The sequence below is a fragment of the Haemaphysalis longicornis genome, unplaced genomic scaffold (assembly GCF_048455015.1).
Source record: "Haemaphysalis longicornis isolate Haplotype H1 unplaced genomic scaffold, Haemaphysalis longicornis Haplotype H1 scaffold_1, whole genome shotgun sequence".
NCBI classification, from domain to species: domain Eukaryota; kingdom Metazoa; phylum Arthropoda; class Arachnida; order Ixodida; family Ixodidae; genus Haemaphysalis; species Haemaphysalis longicornis.
The window spans coordinates 447326297-447343568 of NW_027526203.1; the positions used below are offsets into that span (position 1 = coordinate 447326297).

General features: G+C 51.6%; 1 long non-coding RNA gene across 1 annotated transcript; it reads left to right on the forward strand.

Moving 5' to 3' along the window:
- Window positions 1-14731: 14731 nt before the first annotated feature.
- LOC144155936 (uncharacterized) lies at window positions 14732-17051 on the forward strand. The gene is made up of 5 exons (XR_013319671.1): window positions 14732-15879; window positions 16399-16505; window positions 16621-16666; window positions 16727-16859; window positions 16920-17051. It is a non-coding gene; the product is annotated as an uncharacterized LOC144155936 (long non-coding RNA).
- The last annotated feature ends 221 nt before the right edge of the window (window positions 17052-17272 follow it).

Sequence of the window (17272 nt, forward strand, 5' to 3'; positions counted from 1 at the left end):
AGTTGTTTGGCCTGCCAAGGGCAGCACCCCGGGGGGTAGGTGCGCCCCCAAGTCAGTTTCACTGACCTGAGTGGCCGCAGAAACCAGACGCCGCCCCACCCCCCGGCGGGCCGCGCTGGCGTAGCTCCCTGAAGGAAGCAGCGCATACCTTTTACGGGCTTCTGGAAATGAGAGATTTTGTGTCACTTTTAGGCTGATGATTTCTTGTTCTTTCTTAAACTCCTGGCAAGAGCGAAAGTATGCCCCGTGGGGTCCTCCACAGTTGCTGCACTTGAGTTGGGTGCTTTTGCAGTCGTCAGCAGAATGGTCCTGCTCAGAGCACTTTGCTCACGTTTGTTTTCCTCAGCACGAATTGCTGCCGTGCCCATATCTCTGCCAGATGAAACAACGTCGCGGGTTTGGTATGTATACTCTGGTCTTACAGTGCAGAAACCCTGCGTTTACATACTGTGGCAAAGTGCATCGATCAAAGGTCAATATTATGTGCTTCGTCTTAATTTCGTTTCCGTCCCGTCTAATGGTGATGCGTCGCACAGCGGTTACCCCCTGCTCGCGCAAACCTTCAAGCAGGTCAGAGTCTGTTTCGTTGATCAGTTCTGATTCGGAAATGACACCTTGGCAGCTGTTAAGGGTACGATGGGGAGTTACTGTGATCTCAAGGTCTGCTAGCTTGGTTTGCTTCAAAAGAGTGTTGGACTGCTCTCTACTCTTGACTTCGATCAGCAGGTCTCCGGTAGTGAGCTTTTTAGCTTCATAGTTTTTTCCTATCAAATCTTCAATGAACTTTGCAACCAAAAACACAGATTTGCTGGTAACGGGAGTTGCTTTATCAGCTGACTGCATCATTAGGAAGCGTGGGAAGTTGTCAGGGTTGTTGAAGACGAGGTTAGAAATTGGTTTGAAAAGTTCTTCGGGGCGGCCTCGTTTCGGAGGCCGATCAGTTCGTTTGGGTGCAATGGAGAAGGAAGCCATAAAAGATGGAATGAATTCGGTGGCAAGGCCAGTCACCCACCACGGAGCCCAACAAGGGAACGTGGCTTTGCAGCCCACGGTAACTGTACGTTGCCACTATAACCCTATGCTCGGGATTTAGGTTGAAGCCTTCGCACAGGGTTAACCCTCGCCGCCTGGAGAAAACGGAGAAATAAAGAAAAGAGAAGATGACAGGACAGGGTTAGGAAGGACAATAGGAAAGCAAAAGAATTCAGAGGAGGACAGGAAAAGGCGACTGGCTGATTCCCCCCAGGTCGGGTCAGACTGGGGGCACCGTCCACGGGAAGCGGGGGCCGAAGTGGTATGTTGCCTTTGCCAGGTGGCCATAAAGGTCCAAAACAACCCTGGCTTTGGCTCAACCACCAGGATGCCCTTTTCCCCGGACACGGCAAAGCCACGCACAGCCAAGGGCGTGGGTGGGTCCAACCCACATGGGCTCGGGGTCCGCGGTGTCGCCACTACCGTCACCTTGAATAGACAAGGCGCCCCTGCGGGCACACTCTTTGAATATTGCAAATGAACCTGAGCGATCTTCTGAGTACACGGCTTAACATATCTGAGCCAAATATGTAGCTGGAAACTCGAAAATTGCTGCAAAAGTTGCGTGATAACTGAACACGCGCTATTCTCGTATGTTTCCAGCTCTAGCTGGTAACGACGCAGTTTCTCAAGATAAATACAGTAATAACGAAAATAATACATTTGTTGGCTTTATTTTCTGGAAATAAAAGGTAGTGACGACAGTGATAAAAAAAGGGCAAAAGGAAATTTCTCTCGCACTTCCGGTGCGACCGAGAGCAACCCTAAACTATGGGAACGATGGGTTTGTGATCCAGGGGTCATACACTTTGGCTATGTGGTCCTAGAACAAGTCTTTCTAGGGACTTCGCTTTGACACATATGCATTTACATTTATTTGTACTCGCCTTGGCACGCGATCCGACATAATAAATACTCAGCGTCATGCGCGGGGAAATTGTTTTTTCGTTGTTTTTTTTCACCCGTAGCAACATTCTCTGGTTACTGAGGCCCGTAATACGCTTTGTACCGTGACTGCTGCTTCATCGTGACCGTTCTGCTGTTGCCTTCATCGCAACCTCACTATGAGCGCGCGAGGAACGAAGCAACCAGACCGGCAACTGAAACTCGAGTACTAATTTTCTCGAACCTCTATAGCCGAGAAAGCGAGCGTGGGCCAACGAAACAATACAAAGTTTTAGCAGACGCAGACCGTCTGTATTGTCGCGTACGTAGTTACCGTGTTGACCGGGACTCGTCTGGGCACTTGGGCATTCGTCGCGGTAGGGAGATTAGTTCCGCGGGCCGGCCTTCGCCATGTCCGTGCATTCGCCACGGTGGGGTGACCCTCCTCGCCCTTCCTCCTCGCCCTTCTGCGCGCGCATGCGCAGTCGGGTCCCGGTAATCACGGTAACAACGTACACGACGGAACAGACGTACTGCTAAAACTCTCTAATACGAATAGTCACTGGCTCCCGAACTGTCGCGATGACGCGAAGACACCCGCTCTTCACTGTTCCCTTAGCTGGGAATCGTATACCGTGGCGATAAAATAAAAGTATTCAAATGAAATGCGTATATATTCGACTAAATCCTTCATGGTGTACATTTGGCTTCCTGGAATCACTCGTGGGATACGCATCACCGCATGCTGGTTCCGGAGTGACGGTTTACCCTTTGCGTGGTAATCGTGTTTGCAGTGCCGTGTTCACTGCATAACAAAACGCATTTGAACGTCCGCTGTTACAGTTTCAACAACGTATTCAAACGTAACCACCAAGAAGAAAATGGGAGAGCTTGATCTTTGCTTATTTTTCCCCCTCACATTCCCTGAATTATCGCCGCTAAGGGGCCGACAAAGGCACTCGAGCCTTGTTTCGACTCCCGTTTTCAACGCCCTGCCTGCGACCTGTTGATGATCACGACCTAACCGACACCTCCACTCGTCGTCGGAAGTCATCCGGACCCGATTGACACCCTGTGTGCCAATCTCCGACCAACGGTAGCATCAGCAAGCCACCACTCCAGTTCGACCACGCCGGCGCCGCAACTAGGCCTACTATCCAGGCAAGGGCAGCGAGCGGCTGCCCTCCCCTTGAGCAGTGGGAGTCCGCGCTGACCTGCTCAGCGCCGGATCATCAACTCGCCCTGGTGCAACGAGCCCTGGGATCGGCGCAGGCGCGCGGCCTCCTGGACATATAGGAGGCTGACCATGGATCCCTTTCCCCTTCCCTTGATTGCTCAATAACACTGGAAGTAAAGACCTGGATGGAGGAAAAGGTATGGTTTGTGCCATGGGGTGTGTACTGTTTTCTGTGTCGAAAGCCAGAAACAATTGAGCACGTGTTCTTGGACTGTTGGGGAGCGGTGTTCTTTTGGGACATCCTCCAGCGAACACTCAAAAAAGGTTTGCCTGTGGATGCTTACGGTATTAGGTTTTTGAATGTTGAAAATGAGGACGGTGTGCCGCTTGACACAATTATGCTGTATGGACTACATAGCCTCTGGAAAAACAGGATGGCAGTACGCTACTCCGACCCAGATGCCAGACCCATCCGACAGTACTTCGAAGAGTCAGTAGGTTCTTTTGTGCAGATACAGAAACTTCAGCCCTATAAACCAGAGTGGCTACCCACAATTGAAGCATTGTTGGTAATGAAAGAATGTTGAAATCACCGTGTGTACACATCATCAGTTACGTGTGTTTGTGTGTTTGTTTGTCATCCTGTCAAAGAAGGCAATAAAGAAAAAAAAAGCGAACCGCAGCGTTACCCCGGAACGAGCGAGCTAGGACGACAAGGCGAGCGCCTAAAGTGCTCTGCACTTAAAACGCGCGCGCCACGCCACGCGGGCCGGTACGGGCATTTCGCCAAGGCGGTCCCGTCTAGCGCGGGGCAGCGCAGCTCGCACGCCTTCCCGCGCCCCCGTGCTGCCCTCGCTCTCCTCACTTGCTTTACGTGGCAGTGGCTGTGGCACACATGGAGGAAGAAAAATGTTAGGAGGGAGTATGACGTCAGGCGGCCCAGCTTTGGCAAGCCAACGTCCTCTGACGCCGCATTCTCCTCTCCTCGGGCTCCTCCCGCGCAATGCAGTATGGAAGATGCACCACTCTCAGGCCCGCGGTAGCATTTAGTGGCTCCGGCTGGCTGCCGGTGGAGGCGAGTGGTCATGGAGGAAGAAAAAGTTAGGAGACGGCATGACGTCACGCAGCTAGCCTTCGCAAGCCCAGCTCGGTTGACGCCGCTCCCTCCGCCGTTTCCCTTTACCAAGCCGCAGCAGTCGGCCCAGCTAGTGACCTCCATGGTCGGGTGACCTCCCGCTAGGGGGCCAAGCGATACACACACGTCTGCAATCGCCTCCGTCTTTGTCCCTTCTGTTTACCGGCTGAACCCATCTACGCTGATGAGAGAAGCGCCGCGGGATCCGCGAGGCCCCAAGGAACCTCGCGATACCAGATTCTTCGTTTTTGGTGCCGCACAAGGTCAGCTACGACGCGTTGAACATTTTGCCACGCCACACACGTGGCTAAGCCTACATAGGCTTGCCACGCCGGCTTCCCTCGCCGGTGCTAGTAACGCACGTGCCCCGTGCGACGCTGGCGGAGCTGAACGCGACCGCGCCAGCTTTGGATCGCGGCGCCGGCTAATACCTCGCCATGGAGTCTGTCGTGGCGGGAGAAGATATCTCTACAGAAGAAATGGAAGAACTCGGATGGCGGAGACGACAAGCCTCTCTGAAAGCTACCCCCGGCGTCCCGCCCAGCACTCGAAAGATTATGTGTTTCATAGTACCCTAAGCGCTTTCCCGGAAGCAAATGATGCTTTATTCACTGACAAATAAGGCAATTTAAGCCAAAATTTTCAATCTCCCGCTAAATTGCACATTTCGTGACGTGAACAATGGCGTCATACGAGCCGGTCCATGAAACAGATACTTAGTATGTCGACTCCATATAGCACCCACACGCGGGAATCAAACAGGAACCGAAACTCGTGCCGAAACCGAGACGGCGGCCATTTTAAAAATACTAGTAAAACCTAGTGCACCCGCAGCCCTAGTCATGGAATCGCCTGATCCGGAGAACAAAACTCTCGCCGAGAAGCTCGGGCTTGCATTTAACAAAAACCTCACACCACTTGAACGCTCAATGCTTCTAAGTGCACGAGCGGCAGGAATTGTGGGATACGCTGATGGACCGGAAAGCGACCATTCCGCGATAGCCACAACAGACGAACGCCCAGCCGTCGGCACCGCTGCCTCGTCAGCCCCGTCGCGACGGACGAATACAGACTGGTACGTATGTGCCGTATCTTTATTACGGTTAATAATAGTTCAATTTCAGTAGCAGTATCGCTTATGCCAGTTGGCCGGTGTCGTGTATGGAAAGCCGTTCGCGCGAGCTCTCTGCTCCGACCAGAAAGATACGAGCGTCAATGCGTGGTGTGTACGGCATTTTTTCCCCCAAGGTCACAGCGCTTTGACGGCGATTTGACGAAGTCGGCGACGAGCGCTAGCATGTCCCAGGAGTGAGCTAACGTAAGGGTCCCTGCCGTAATCACTACCTCGGAAATGAAGCGAGCACACTCGTACTTCCATTAGCTCTCTTTCTCCTTCGTTTGCAAAGTTCACAAAACGTAGCCACTTGCTTCGCCGAGGTTCGTCGTTGGGCAGCACATGAAAGGAGATCTCCTCACCGGCGGGGATGTCGCACTCCCTCGACGATTTGCCCGTACTACATGGCATTTCAAAACGCAGCAACGAAATTTCATTGTAAAGTACTCGAACAAACTCAAGTTTTCAGTGGTTGTAAACTGGAAATGAGCTTGTAACGACAGCAGCAAGCCAACACCATTCCGAAACTTCTGCTACGACTGTCACTATCTCGTCGCTGCTTGCTGTTCCTTACTCCCCACGTTCCTATTTTTACCTTTGCTGGTTGGCGATATGACGGCCAACCTCCTGTGAAGAGATTACGATACCAAGCAAGGTCGCGGCTGTGCGTGCTGGGACGGTTCGTTGGCCCCGAAGAGCCTCGAACCCGAAAATTCGTCTGCGCGACGGTGGCGACGGCGAGATGTCGAGTTTGGCTGGCGGTAGTTTCGTACGCATTGGCATACACGCTTGCGTGTTTATTCGGAACTTCAACCGTTTACTCCACCGTTCTTAGTGTCATAAAAGGAATGTGCAGTATGTTTAACGGGCATATAGCTCACTATGCAAACTGGTAAGCCCTGCCTAACTTGCGTTTGCTTTTGCCGGCCTCCGCCAATCGCAGAGCATTCTCGTGTGACATCATAGGTTCTGTCGCGGGAAATGAGCTGGTGGGTCGCATGGTCATTCCCTTTTTTTCCTAATTATGTAGCTTATTTGAGCGAAGTTTGTGTTAAAAGTGGTGTCAGTATGGTTCTAACGAGGCAATCTTTCGAATGAACCAAACTTGTGTTTTCTGTTCATGGCTCCTTTAAGCAACGGAAGAAAGTTCAGCGCCCCTCGCACCGGCAACCACCTGAACCTCTGCCGCCCGGTGACATAAAAATTGTTCTCCGACCGTAGGGCAGTCTCGCGCTTGCCTCGCTGCCTCTGGTTCTACTCGCCGACCACATTCAACACCAAGCGGGTGTTCCACCGAACGGCGAGGACCAAGTGCGCGTTCAAGCCAAGTCTAACTTTGTTGTCGTAAGCACCCCGGACGAAGCACAAGCAGCAAGGTACGCAAACATCTCGACGCTCATTATCAACGGCAAAGGATATAACGTGGCGGCGCATGTATCGGCACCAGCGAACACGTCAACATGAATTATCTTCAACGTCCCCGAATCAGACATAGCAGAGCAGATCTCGCAAAGCATCTTTAACTTCAACCCCCAACTGAAAATTATCGACGTTCGCAGACTGAATACATCCAGCATGGTGCAGATACTTTTCGATGGACCCCATGTTCCATACTGGGTCAGGTACCGCTAGGGCCGTACCCAGAAATGTATTTCGGGGGGGGGGGGTTATGAATTTTGGGAAGGGGGTAGTTTTGCTGAAAGCATCAGTAAGTATTGTTTACGTGCTGCCTGGAAAAGATTTCGGGAGGGGTTTGAACCCCCAAACCCCCCCTCTGGGTACGGCCCTGGGTACCGCGCCGCTACGTACCGCTGTAAACCTCTCCGCCGGAAGACTGAGGCCTGCACCCGATGCTGGAACACCGGCCACAGGCAAGACGTTTGCCCTGGGCCGCAAACAGCAACAAGATGCGCCCGATGCGGTGCCATCGACGCACCGGAACAGCACCCATGCACGCCCATGTGCATCGTCTGTGGAGGGGGCCATGTGACCGGTTCCAGCGAGTGTCAGCAGCGGTTTCGTCCCCGCAAGACCTTCGCCATGGCAGTCTCCACCTAGCCCGACATGGATCAATTTCCGCCGCTACCTCAACGAGAGTAGAAGCTGAAACTATCCAAGCAAGATTGCGGCAAGAAGCAACAAGAAGCCGGCCTGACAACATCGAGTAACGTCCCCGGGACCAAACAACGCAACCAACAGGTGGGCTGTCCCCGCTTGCCTCCCTCTGCTCACATGCAAAATGATCAGTTTAACGCAACTCCCCTTAATCCAATGGCAGACATCATTCGAGAACTGCGCACTATTATACTTGAAATCTCCTCACTCAAAGCAGAAAACGCGGCTCTTAAGCAGGAAAACATGTTGCTCAAAGCTCGCATGCAAACGGCCGTACTTGATTCTGACCAAGCAGCATCCCCTAATCCCCCAAAGCGCAAGGCACCATGCACGCCGAATCTCGAGGAAAAAGGATCCACTCCCCCTATCCTGGAACAACGTGTCGAAAAAATCGAGCAGATTCTAGTGGAACAAAAAGCTGAATATACTCAGTTACATCAAATCCTCCTAGGAAACCTAACCACCATGCAGTCCACCATAGACGCAATTAGAGCAGAAATGCACAACAATATCCAACGGATAGTTACCAGCATAGAAGCGACAAACGCGCCAGTGGTAGATATTACAGATGTCGACATCCCCTGATTCGGCCCAGCAACCTATCAAGAATTCCAAGAATAAAATCACCCGAATTTGGCACTGGAATTGCCAAAGCTTCTCACAGAAGAAAGCTGTCTTACAACAGTATATTCAAAATGTCGATAGCCCCCCGGATATTATCGCTCTACAAGAAGTTGGAAAATCTGTAAAACTTCCGGGATATAGAGCAAGCAGAACAGAACCCAATCACGGCGATACTGATACAGCGAAACATTCCTGCCAGTTAGACTCAATTTGAAACCATCGATGTGCGCGATTTCATCACTATTTTACCCACAAAACGAAATCAATCCAAACTTTTCCTGCTTAACATTTACAGCAAACCTGAGGCCAAAGATCATAGATTTAACTTACTTTTCTCACTTGCCCGTAAGGAAGCTGAACTCCATAGCCTAGTCATAGTTGGAGATTTTAATGCGCCACACACGGCTTGGGGATACCTCCATAATACGAGGAAAGGGCAGGACCTTTGGGATCAAGCACAAGTACATCACCTTACACTTGAGAACGAACCGAACTCCCCCACCAGGATAGGAAACAGCATACAACGAGACTCCACACCAGACCTTACATTCACTATACACATAAAGAAATCACAGTGGACGGTAACAGACGTTAATCTCAGCAGTGACCACTTTATTGTTCAAACCGATCTTGAACTCAAGCACGCAATAAAAAGGCTACCTAAGCAAACACGGCTCATAGACTGGGATGAATTCAGGAAACAACGCCTCGCCAAGCACGACTCCCAAAACAGTGCAGATCTTATAGATCTACAAAGCTGGACCACTCAACTTATACAAGACACAGAATTGGTCACAAAAAAATTAGACCCGGAAATCCCCGCTGACAATACAGATTCACATCTACTACACTTATGGGAGGCACAGAAAAGCATTCGTATGGGGTGGAGAGGCAACAAACACAGTCGTAAACTTAAAGGGGTCCTGAAATACCTTCCGCCGATGCATGGATCTACATGTAACCAAATAAGACAATGTATTAGCAATCTCCTCCCGCAAGAATTTTGTTAAAGCGATGAGTATTAGCTGAGAAATCGTAAATCAAAAACCGCGCATTATCGTCGCGCCGCGTTTCCTCCTCTTTTCAACTGTTGACGGCGCGCGAGCACTGCCTCCCATGATGCTGCGCTAGTCAGCGGTGACGTACTTCCGCATTACGCTCCTCCGACTGCCGTCTGCTACGGGCAAGTTTTGTTGACACCATGAATTCCGCACTCCGCTCAAGGATGGATAAGCGAACGAAAAATCTGGCCGCATGTGTGCGGTGGCCTGGCCTTGCCCTTTCGCGGTGTGCGTTGCTGCAGTGCAGCACGTGACTTTTAATCGGCGGCGAACTCGCAGCCGCTGGGGAGGATCTTGCGCTCGGTCCCTTTCATGCACCGCGCACTGTTTATCCAAAAAGCGCCGTATCAGATGTGGCCCCGCTGGTGCCGGGTCTTATTTTGCGGTGGTGGTAATTCCTGCCGGCGCCATGTGAAAAAGACATTTTAAGCCGATACAGAACCCGTGCACAAAACGCTTCAATCATGTGACCAGTTCAGCTTGGGGCGACGCGTGGTGGAGGGCGGCAACGTTGGCTAAACATGCTCCGGCGCGGCTCTGAGCTTTCTAGCGCTGGAGCGAGCGCCTTTCTTTGACGATCTCAAACATCGGTTGCCTTGGCAACAAGGCACAAACCGCCCCAGAGGTCAGTTACGGTTGCGTGATCCCGGTTCAGCTTGGGGCCCCACATCGCGGCATATGGGCTCTGCAGGCATACTACTCACTCTCATTTAGAAGTGCGAGATGCGTTTGGCATTACAGGAGGCGATGGTGTGTGTGTTGTGGACGCCTTTGTTTCGCGATGAAATGCGACGCTGTGCTTCTGCGGGTGGATAGTGCTTCCCATGGCCTGGATTATCTTTCTCGAGCGACGTACGACTCAACCTCGCATGGGGTATGTGCAGTGTGCGTGGCTAAAAGCCATCTCGGCTTGCGCGCCAGAGTTAAGTGACTTGCTGTTCGTCCCCGCAAACCGCGCGCGAGGTGAGTGCCGAATTTACGAGGGGCAGGAGGAGGCAGCCCATCGTCGGTCAATCGCGGTTCAGACTTGCAACGCATGTAGTGACGTTGTGTTCGTTCGAAACGCATCTCTGGATTGTTTTGAAGTGGGAAAAAATGTATCCGTCAAACCTGGGCATTCGGCTCAGGGCGTTCTCTGCGATTGCACAAAAGAAGTGCCACGGGGCTTCAACGCTTTCTTTATGGGACGTACTCCGGTAAGAGAATATCCATGTCGTGTTATGGCCGTGTTGCATTCAATACGAACGGTTAAGCGTTTGTTTACACTTGTTTCGTTTGTCGTAAAATGTCCAAGCACTCCGGCACTACGCTGGCAGATCAGCCCGCGAGTCGACGCTGAGCAGACGACTCATCTCTTTGCCGGAAGTGCGTGAAAAAGCCGCCCAATAGCAGGATGTCTAGCTCATGACGAACATCGGGGAATCGATGATGTAGACATGTGAAGATGGCGGCGTCCAAAAACACGAAGGAAAGGGTGAGAAAAAAGCGACAAACTTTGCAACAAAAGTGTGAGCTTTCCGCTGCGCGTAAAAGAGTAATACTTGGCCCAGATGACCTTGACGACCCAATCTAACGATTGCGCTACTTCATTTATAGTGCTCAAAATGCCTTTCAGGGCCCCTTTAAGTGCAAACTCGCTGAATTGGAAAAACAAATACAAGAACATGCAACATACCTTGCACAAGCTCAATGGGACGAAATTTGCAACCAGATGCAGGGATACCTGAGTATGAAGCGCACCTGGTATTTACTGAAGCATCTAATAAATCCCAACCACTCCAAAGCAGAGCAGAATCACAGGCTTACTCACACAATTCAAAATTATCAAGGCTCTGATGCAACACTCCTCAACGATATCATAGACACATACATTCCCAAAGGCACCCATGATACACTTCCACCCTACACCGGCCCAGACAACCCTGAACTAGAAAAAGAGATTTCCGAGGCAGAGGTTAGGGGAGCTATACTTAAACTTAGACCTAACTCTGCACCAGCTATAGACCAGATTACCAACAGGATGCTAAGGAATCTAGATGATAACTCTATTACAGCCATCACGGACTCTTTAATCAGCATTAGACTCAAGGCACTTTACCTCAATCCTGGAAACACGCAAAAATCACGTTTATCCCCAAACCAAAAAAACCACTCACACTTAAACATCTCCGACCGATCTCTCTCACCTCGTGCCTCGGAAAGCTCATGGAGCACATTATACACAACAGACTCATCAAGCATTTACAGCACAAACAACTCCTTCCTCACACAATGATTGGTTTCCGACCTAAACTATCCACACAGGACATTCTTCTTCAACTGTCCCACGACATAATCACACCACAGCATAAACATGACAACGCCGCTATATCAGCATTAGATTTAACTAAAGCCTTTGATAATGTTTCACACACAGCGATACTCAAAGGCTTGCACTCCATAGGGCCAGGACCACGCACATACAATCACATCCGAAGTTTTCTCACGAACAGGACAGCTATTGTACAAATCGCCGATATCACTTCCACCACCCTGACTCTCCCTTCAAAAGGCACGCCACAAGGCGCCGTCCTTTCCCCTTTATTATTTGATCTCCCCATCTTAACCGTCCCCCAACAACTCCAACAAATCCCTAATCTTAATTTTGTTTTGTACGCCGACGACATTACACTTTGGATCAACAAAGGCAGTGACGCTGAAATATAGAGTACTCTACAAAGAGGAGTAGAAATAGTGATAGAGGAGGCTGGTAGAGCAGGTCTCACCTGATCGCCAGCCAAATCGCAGCTGCTCATACTCCCACCAAAAAACGCAAAACTCATCCCCCCCCCCCCCCCCCCCCCCACCGAATATCCACATAAACATGCGAGGTGACCCCATCCCGAAGGTTGAAATAATCAAAATCTTGGGCTTATAACCATTCAACATAACACATCAAATACTCACTTCATACGCCAGCTCGAACAACACGCCACGCAAACGATAGGTTTAATTCGACGAGTTACCAATAGACACAGAGGCCTCAGGGAAGCTGAACGCCTCCGTTTCCTTCAAGCCTTTGTCCTTAGCAGGCTGACCTACTCCCTTCCCTATTTAAACCCATCTAAAACAGAGCTTAATAGAGTGAACATCATACTCAGAAAAGCTTATAAAGCAGCGCTACAACTGCCCCTCAGCACTTCCACTGCCAAATTCGAAGCTCTAGGTGTGCATGACACCGCGGAAGAGCTCATTGAGGCTCACCTCGTCAATCAAACCACCAGACTCTCAAAAACTACCACTGGCGCTCATATTCTCCAGAGGTTACGAATATCCCCTTTAGACCCCCCAGAAGACAAAAACACACTCCCTCACGACATCCATTCTAATTTAATTATCAGGCCTATACCCAGAAACATGCATCCACAATTCAACACCAAAAGGCGTTCGCAACGCGCACAAGCATTACATAAAAAATACCGCGACAAACATGACGTTCATTACGTCGACGCAGCCGAGTATCGGTGGCATGGTGCCTTCTCAATCGTCTCTCATTGCCCTTCCAATCAGGTATAGCGGAACTTCCTGACCATCCCCACCACCAACCCAGCCACAGCCGCGGTAGCATTAGCGCTGACGGAAAAGCCGACCCCTTCCACAATCATCACCGATTTTGAAACCGCAGTTCAAAATTTCGCCTCCGGCTATATTTCGCCCCAGGCACTCAAAATTCTCCAACAAGCACCCCCAACGTCCCCCGTAGAAATCATCTGGGCTCCGGCGCATGCTGGCCTGGAGGGGAATGAAGTTGCCCACAGTATGGCTCGAGAACTCACCATCCGAGCCGGGCCCAGCTCGTTCCCCTACCATGGCGCCAGATCCGCTAGAGACCGGATGATCACCTACAATGAAATTACCACCCACTACCGCCTCTCTCGCCGCGTATACCCCCCGGCACACACACAACTCACCATCCAGCAAGAACATACATGGCGTCTTTTACAGACAAACACATTTCCCAATCCCGCTAAATTACACCTAATTCAGCCAGCGCTATACCTTTCACCTGACTGTACTGCCTGCCAGTCCCTCGGCACACTTCAGCACCTTATGTGGGGATGCCCGAGAGATCCCTATCCAAAAATAACATCATGTGAGCAGTGGGAGGAGGCGTTGCGCTGCCCAGACCAGGAGGCTCAAGCTTCACTGGTAGCCCGGGTGGCTGCGGTCGCCGCCAAAACGGCGGCCACCATCGTCAACTAACTCTACTCCCAAATAAATGTGTTTCTTCTTCTTCTTCTTCTTCCATGGTCGGGTGGGCCGGCGGCGGCGGCGGTCTCCCGACTCCGGGGCATCTCTCGTGTTTGGTTGGCGGTAACATTTCCCCGTCCTTCCTGCATTTGTCTGCTCGGCGATCCCATGCCCGCGTGCGGGCAGCAAAAGACAAAAACCGTGGGAAGAAAAACCAACATATAGCAGCCTTCGCGACAACGGGCCGCAGAGCAGTTTCGAGCATACGAAATTGAAGAGTGCGCGGCGGCCCATACGGCGGTGGCGCGGTGGGGTCACGTGGTGCAGTGACGCCTGGGCCGACATTCGATTTTACTTTTTATGCATAGGCTTCACGTTTCTCCGGTGGCGCCGTCTCCTAACTTTTTTCTTCCTCCATGCGAGTGGCGTTGCCAAGGCGCCGTACGAGATTTTTCGCCAGCGTTGCGCTCCCACCCTCGTATTGTGGAAGTACTGTCGCTGTTCAAAGCGACACGAGACGTAGATCCCATGCTCATGAAGCACCTTCACGAGCTGCGAGCCGAATTTGACGTTTTTACCGCTGGAACCACGGCCGGCTTTGCTCGAACGCGCCGCTGTAAACATTCACAAGCACGGAGCGGCCTACGGGTGCGTAGTGTTTGCCAGGTGTGCTTTGACGATTGCGTTCGGAATTCTGCTGGGAGTTATCGCACCACCTTCCCTTTACATCATAGCGCTGTAACGAGTGTCCCATCAGCTGATAGGTGGTGCGAAAAGCTTTGGTTTCGATCGCGTGCGCATTTGCATACATTCGCCTTATCGGTGCTCCGGCATGGTAGTTGGAGGCGATCGATGGCAACGTTGCGCAAAAACAAACGAGGGCAAATAAGAAACGAAAGGACAAGCGCACTTTCTTGTCGTTTCTTCTTTGACCTTGTTTGTTTTGCGCAACTTCGCCATGTATAGAAAGCCGCTACCGCCGCACTGCGTCCTCTAGTTCCAGCTCGTCGAGTAGCTGCGAATACCTCCCGGATGAAGGGCAACTTGCCCGCTTAAAACGCCGACGTGGGGCAGTATTACTTGTTCAGGTTTCTTTCACTTCTAAGCCCGCGCACATAACCGGTTGCCGGCGTGCACGGCTTGGGGGGAGGGGTGCGTGCACGCGGTCCTTACTGATGGCGCCTCCGTTGTGCTGGCGGGAGGTTTAAACGCGGACGTCAAACGGCCCAATGCGACTTGTCCGGTGTCCTCTCAGTGATCGAGCGGGTTGGGTTGGTGTGTTACACGAACAGTGAGATGCCTACGAAGCGGGAGTCAGCTCCTAGCTTGTCCGCGAGACTGAACCTTGGGTCAAGTTTCATTCAGCTAATTGGCTAGGAAGTATGCTCAGTCGCTATTTACGAACAAACGTGTTTCCTTTCATGCACTCCGTGGACTGCGTCCAGCTTCGCAGGTCATTTTTCTTCACAGAGTGGAAAGGGCACTAATTTTCTTACAGCCACGACTCGTACGCACCCGCCGCGATGGCTCAGTGGCTAAGGCGTTGTGCTGCTGAGAACGGGGACGCGGGTTCGAGTCCCGGCCGCAGCCGCCGCTTTTCTAGTGGATACGAAGAGCCAAACCGCCCGTGTATATACGAGATTTCGGCGCATGTTAAAGATCCCCAGGTGGTCAAAATCAATCCGGAGCCCTCCACTATACGGCGCGCCTCATCGCCTTCATTTTGTCGGCGCGTTGAACCTTACAATCAATCAATCAATCAATCAATCAATCAATCAATCAATCAATCAATCAATCAATCAATGACTCGTACGCAGTAGCATTTGTGTTCCCGCGCAGTCGACTGTTTCTTCAAGACGTGGCGTTTTTTATTCGGTTTCAAAAGCCGCGGAAGACGGCCGGTAACGGCCGCATGATCGATAGGACCGTGCAATCGCGCCAGCCGAAGCCCCTAGCCGACATAAAGAACCACCAAGCAAAAAGGTTATCTTGCTCCGTGACACAGCATAAAATGCCTTGTCATGCATGCTCCGGTGGCCGCGCGGCTGCGACTTGATGCGATAACTTTTTCATTTTGTTTTACAACTGGCAAAATGTTCTGGAAGACGATATCGATGTGAAAGAGTGGAAGGGTAGGCGGTAGCCGACCAATAGCAGCGCTCTGTAATGCCAGGATAAGCGCGTTTTAGAACAAGGGGTACGCCATCTTGCCTGCCTGTTGCGCATCGGGCGCAGAGAGTATAGCTGGCGGCGCGGTGACGGCGACGATGGACAAGTGAGTTTTTTTCCACGCGATACACTGTCTATTGGGGAAGTTTGGTTCGCGCTAAGAGGTGTTTAATGCCATAAGTGTTGTCGTTTTCGTTTCCTTCAGTCGTTTTTCGTTGTGCCTGTGCCATCCCCGCTCCCAACCGGCTCGCTCGGACAAGCGAATACCCACGAGGGCCTCACGGACTTCCTCCACGGTATGCTGCTTCACAGTCTTCACCGACGACTCTTCCAAGTGGTGAGTTCCGTGGCTGAAGGCCCGGTGCGACGTGCGGCGTGCCCACGAAACCGGCTTTCGTATAATTTTTTTCGCGACGCTGAACGTTTGCGTATTTGAATTTTCCTAACCGAGCGCATATTAGCCTCGGAGCCGGACGTTTCCTGTGCCGTCGCGACGAAGGGATTCCGACTGTCGCCAAAGCTTTGCGGTGCGCGTTAGGCTGTAGCTTTCGGGACAGCGGCGCAGTGGCGGTGTTGGAGCCCTTCGCCACTGCCTCTAGCGTCGGACTCAGCTCGGAAGCCCCGTTAGGTTGTGGTGATAGTCGGTCTTCCTTTCCGAACGCCGCGGTAGCCGAGGTATATGCACTTCGATAATGCCTTCCGCTCGCACGTCCTCGGTTCGCGCGGCGTTCGGAATACAGTCGCCACCTTCAACGAGCATCACTGAAGCACGGAACGCAGCTCTGCGGTCCGCGGCTCCAAATTGGGGTCGTGGCAAAGGCGAGTGATGGAATTGCTGTCCTTGGTTCCTTTTCAGGTTCGCGTCCGGCACCGCCTCCGCCCTCCCCTTTCCCTGACCCTTGCGTCGTGTCTTATTGCACTTGCTCCTTCCCGCAAACATGCACTACTCTTCTGGCTAGGCAGGTACACGTCTCCATCTGTCCTATCTACTGAGCTCGACGACGCGTGTTTTGTACAGAGGTGTTTTCTGGTAATAAAAGTGGTTCTGTCGCTGTTCGTCTGTTACTTTGCCTTCCAGCGTCCCTTCCCGTTCCTGCCAGGCATAATTATGGTCCCCGCATTCAGTAAGCCGTGATTAACTTCGAAATTACAACATTTCTAACGTGCTTTGCCTTTTGTTCCAGACCGCCTCCTGCCTATGCGTACCAGCCATCGCCGAGCAGGACGGGGCCGTCATCGAGACGTCCAGAATGCCGTTCGAGTCGAGCTGTACATGGCTGCGCCTGTCTTGAAATAATTAAACCCTGTTTGCAATAGGTAAGGAATGGTGATCTCCCTAAACGTAACATTTTTAACGTGATTTTCCTCTTGATGCAGACTGCCTCCTATCTATGCGTCCTGGTGGTAACCTTGGAGGACGGTGCCGTCATCGAGCCTTCACGGATGCCGTTCGAGTCGAGCTGTCCGTCGCTGCGCCTGTCTTGGAATTAAACCCTGTTCGCAACCGGAGTACTGCCTTTGTCGTTTGTACACAGTCGATGCGGCTCGCTGGCTCTGTCGGCTCGAGCGACATCAAGTACTGTGTCTGTCTCTTGTATCTCGTTTCGAACAGTATTTTAGCAAATCCTAGTTGTCATAATGGCGCTCATTAAAGTTGGGAGAGAAAAAAAAAAGAGCGAACAAGTTCGCACTCCTAGTGAGCATATTTCCAGAAATGATTCGCTATAGGA